The following is a 5,357-nucleotide window of genomic DNA, read 5'->3' as shown; positions in this document are numbered from 1 at the left end:
TCAGTAGGTTAAGGGTCTAGCCCTTGATTTTGACTCGGTCGTGATTTAAGTGTCGTGATATTAAGCCCCATAGGCTCCGTGTTCAGCAGGGAATCTGCTTGAGATTCTCGCTCTCCCTTTCCCTCTGTCTCCTTCCTGCCTCTCTACAATGAGTAAATAAATCTTTAAAAACCCCAGTTTCTTTAATTTCATTTGACTGACTGGGTTCACATTCCCATTAATAATCCAATCGAAAGATAAAACAAGTAAGAAAAATTAGACTTTTTAAATATGTAATAGATTTTTTGAGAGTAGATTCAAATGATAGAGACCTATTATGTTCCTGTTACTTAGAATCATTTTTCATATTGTATCAATGTGTAATGACTTAAACTTATATATGTAGAGTAAAATAATTCTCTTCAGTGGTTTCTGTGTCCTTTGTTCATGGAGTTCTACTTGAAGTGAAATAGATTTGAAATCAATATAGTGTAAGACAAAGACATAACAACATGATTTGGTAAGTGAAAGAAAAAAGGAAGAGAGAAAATGACCCAGTGGAAAAATATCATAATCAATATTTTTAATATCCTCATTCAAACATCTTACAGGATTAAATAATTTTTCAAATCTTCTCATAGATGTAATTAAGTAAGGTTATCTAAAAGCACTATTTTCTTTATTATTTTGAATTATCATTTCATCAACATCCTTTTGGAAATTTGTAACTCATTTGCTTAAAAAATAGCTTGAGATATAATTTGCATGTTATACAATTAATCCATTCATTTATTTTATTTTTTAAGGATTTTATTTATTTATTCATGAGAGACACAGAGAGAAAGAGAGAGGCAGAGATACAGGCAGAGGGAGAAGCAGACTCTACACAGGGAGCCTGATGTGGGACTCGATCCCAGAATCCCAGAATCATGACCTGAACTGAAGGCGGATGCTCAACCACTGAGCCACACAGGCATCCCCATTTGACTATTAGGAATAAAATTGCTATGAACATTTATTCATGTAATAAGTTATGCAGACATATATTTTAATTTATCATTTCTCTTAGGTAAATATTTAGGAGTAGAATTGCTGGATCACATGGTAACTCTACGTTTAATCATTTGAGGAACTGCCAAACGGTTTTCCAAAGTAGTTGTATCTTTTTACATTTCCACCAGCAATGTATGAAGGCTCCAATTTCTCCATTTCCTCGTCAACAATTACTATTATCTGTTATTTTGATTACAGCCATCCTAGTGAATGTGGGGTGGTATCTCACTGTGTTTTCCATTTGCAGTTACCTGATGGCTAATGATGTTGAACATCTTTTTATGTAATCATTGGCCATCTGCATATTTGCTTTGGAGAACTGTCTATTCAGGTCATTTGTTCATTTTTAATTGGGTAGTCTTTTGGTTATTAAGTCATAATAATTCTTGGTGTATACTGTTGGCTATAAGTTCAAAACTAAGGAATCAACAATATATATTAAATCAGATGCCTTTAAATAGAAACACATATAAAAACGAGGGTGTGTATTAATCAGTTGATGAAATGTGACCAGAGGCTTGTAGGAGTCTAACTCAATACATTCCCTAGGAGAAATGGGAATATTCTAATTCACTATTTATGGTGAGTTTATAAAATATAGTAAGAATTAATTCTACCTTTTTATGCTATTGCAGATGGAATTGTTTCTTCATTTCATTTTTGGTTTGCTCATTGCTATTGTACAGAAATATAATTGATTTTTGCATATTGGTTTTGTATCATGCAAATTGCTGAACTTGTTTATTGCTTCTAAAAGTTTTTTAGTGGATTCCTTAGGATTCTCTTTCTCTCTTTTTAAAGATTTATTCATTATTTTTGAGAGAGAGAGTGAGCGTGAACACAAATTGAGGAGGTGGGGAGGGGCAGGGGACAGTGAGAGAGAAACCAAAGCAGACTCCGCACTGAATGGGGAGCTCACCGAAGGACTCAATCTCATGACTGAGACTGAGATCAGACCTGAGCTGAAACCAAGAGTTGGACGCCTAACCAACTGCACCACTCAGGTGCCCCTCCTTAGGATTTTCTCATACAGAAGATTATGTTATCTACAAATAGAGATAGTTTTTCTTCTTCCTTTCCAATTTATATGCAGTTTATTTTGTTTTGTTTTATTTTATTGTCTAATTTCCTTGACTATGACTTCCAGTACAATGTTGAATAGAAGTTATGAGAACAGACATCATTGTCTTGCCCCTGATCTTAGAAAACATTCAGTTTTCACCATTAAGTATGATGTTACCTGTGGGTTTTTCATAAATGTCAGGCTGAAAAGATTCCATTCCATTCCAAGTTTGTTGTTTTAAAATGAATAGGTTTCTGTAGTTTTGTGAAATGCGTTTTCTGTATCTGTTGAGATGTTCATATGGTTTTTGTCCTTTATTGATGGGTTATATTATATTAAATCCATAAATAATGGATTTTCAGATGTCAAATTGACCTTGCATTTCTGGAATAAATCCCCTTAGTCCTGGTATATGATTCTGTGCTTATATCACTGATTTTGGTTTGCTAGTATTTTAAGATTTTTGCATATATATTCATAAGAGATATTAGTCTGTACTTTTCTTTCTTGTGATGTCTTTCATTATTTATTTATTATTTTTCAAAAAGATTTATTTATTAATGAGAGACACACAGAGAGAGGCAGAGACACAGGCAGAGGGAGAAGCAGTCTCCTCACAGGGAGCCCGATGTGGGACTCAATCCCTGGACTCCAGGATCACGCCCTGAGCCAAGGGAAGACGTTCAACTGCTGAGCTACTCAGGCGTCTCATGTCTTTCATGTTTGAGAAAAAAATATTTTATTCACTCACCTGACAGAGAGAGAGAGAGAGCAAGAGAGCGAGGGTACAAGCAGGGGGAGTGGCAGAGGGAGAGGGAGAAGCCAGCTCCCCACTGAGCAGGAAGTCCATGTGAGGCTTGATCCCAGGACCCTGAGATCATGACCTGAGCCAAAGGCAGATGCATAACTGACTGAGCCAACCCGGCACCCTCTCATTGGAGTTTATTGAGATTCCTGGATGTATAGATTAATTTACAGATTATTTTCCAACAAATTTGGGGTATTTTCAGCCATTATTTCTTTTAATATATTTTCTGGTTCTTTCTCTCTGCTTTTTATGCTACATTTTCTCATTACACATATGTCAGTGAGCCACATTTTTCTGTGGCTTTGTCAACTTTTCTTCATTATTTTTTTCCCCCTCTGTTCTTTGGATTATATAATCTCAATTGATCTACCTTCAAGTTTGTTGATTCTTTCTTTTTTTTTTTAATATATTTTTTTTAAGTTTTTTTTTTTTAATTTTTATTTATTTATGATAGTCACAGAGAGAGAGAGAGAGGCAGAGACACAGGCAGAGGGAGAAGCAGGCTCCATGCACCGGGAGCCCAACGTGGGATTCGATCCGGGGTCTCCAGGATCGTGCCCTGGGCCAAAGGCAGGCGCCAAACCGCTGCGCCACCCAGGGATCCCATGTTGATTCTTTCTTATGCCAGTTGAAATAAAGTTAGTTTCTCTGGAAAGAGCTTTGAATTCTCTGCTCTAACAGGCTGCCTCCCCTACCCCAACCCTCCACCAAAGCAGTATCATTGAGCCACTGCTCTGGAGCTGAGGGTGGAAATGACCTTTAAGTGCTTTACAAACAGGATGCTAGATAGGGATGGTAGCCTCTGGCATTCTTGTCTTGGCTCTCCTCGTGTGGCACCTCTCCCCTCCAAGTGACCTGAGGCAAGGCAGTTGAGGCCTGAGTATTCTGAGTCTGCAGTCCCTGGGGGAGAGCCTCCATCATATGAGTAAAATGTGCATAGAGGAAAGAAGCTTTCAATTTCTTGGCTATACTTACCAGGAATATAGACTGCAAGTCAGAGAGGGAGGAGATAAGAGCTGCTAGTAGCAGCTTCAGGTGAGATACGGTAATCCCTTGACTGGAAACTCAAGAGGAAGAAAGCCCTGCCTTCTTGGTCAAATATTCCTGAAGCGGAACTTCCATAAAGCTAAGCTGGGGAAGGGGAGTGAAGGAGTAGGTTGTGTCTTAAGCACTACAGACCTTCACTGTCAGTACTGAAATTTAGTAGATTTCCTTGAATAAATATTTCTTCATTTGCTGTATGACCTTAGGACAATTTTCAGAGACTTTAATGGGGTGGTTTTTAAAATAATTTTCTTCAGTTATGGTTATTTTGCTGGGGAACAGATTTGTGTAGCACCTCAAGCTGCCGTTCTGGAAGTGGAATTCCTTGAATTTTAGTTTTCACAGGTAATCTTAGGATAATGAAGAAACAACTTATTTGGGGAAAGTAGTTCTTATTTTTAAATGAATAACTCTATGACATGTTCATTTCTTATGCAAATAATCCTATTGGTGAGATTAACAAGCATGATCATGAAAACAAGGTGTCCCTTTTAAAGTCATAGATCTCTGTATTTGTATTTATAAATCTCATAGGCAAACACATACTTCTCCTTTACTAGGGGGACTTCAACAGGTATATGTAAACATTAGGGTAGGGTGGCAACAGCTTGGGCGGTGGGAGGAGTGGAGGAGTGGCAGTGGCCAGGCAGCCCAGCCTTGTGAAGGCTCTGGGTGGCCCACCGGCACGCCTCGCACACCTGCCCTGGCACCAAGGTACCCAAGGGCAAGGTCAGCTTTGCCAAGAGGGCAGTGAAGGAGGAGTCCAAGACGAGGTCGGCGAGGTGGCCAGCCAAACCTGCTTCTGCAAAAGTGGAAGGGAAGCCAAACAAGGAGACAGAAAAGGCTAAGTCTTCAGACAAAAAAATTGCAAACAACGAGAAAAAGGGAGCAAAGGAAAACCAGACTCAAGTGACTAACCAGAAAACAAAATAAGACAGACTTTAGAAATGGGAGAAAATGAAAATGAGGAGAGGCTAGCCTCTGATGAAGCAGGAAAGAAAGAAGCCAAGTCTGATTAAAATCCTATATCATGTCCTCTCAGTGGTCCCTATCTCCCTGCTTGTACAATCTAGAGAAATATTTTTATCAACTATTTTGTAAATGCAAGTATTTTAGTAGCTCTAGAAATTTTTTATGTTCATTAACAAATGTATTATTATTATTTTTTTTAGCTCTAGAAAATTTTAAGGAGGGAATCCCACTTCATCCCATTTCTAAACTGTAATGCTTTGTTTTTTTTAAAGAGGTGAAATCATTGGCTGGTTGTTTATTTTTTGGTACAACCAGAAAACAGTGGGATATTGAATGCGGGAAGCTTCAGTTGTCTTGACTGTCAGTTTAACATTCCGTGGATGCGGTGGTTTTTATATCCTATAATACCAAGCATACTGAATGGCAATTTGGAGTCAG

General features: G+C 38.1%; 1 pseudogene; it reads left to right on the top strand.

Moving 5' to 3' along the window:
- The first annotated feature begins 491 nt into the window (after positions 1–491).
- LOC119876752 lies at positions 492–4,966 on the top strand (annotated as a pseudogene).
- The last annotated feature ends 391 nt before the right edge of the window (positions 4,967–5,357 follow it).

Source organism: Canis lupus, chromosome 10 (genome assembly GCF_011100685.1).
Source record: "Canis lupus familiaris isolate Mischka breed German Shepherd chromosome 10, alternate assembly UU_Cfam_GSD_1.0, whole genome shotgun sequence".
Taxonomy (NCBI): domain Eukaryota; kingdom Metazoa; phylum Chordata; class Mammalia; order Carnivora; family Canidae; genus Canis; species Canis lupus.
The sequence above is the reverse complement of the archived record's forward strand: the minus strand, read 5'-3'. Positions and strand labels throughout refer to the sequence as shown.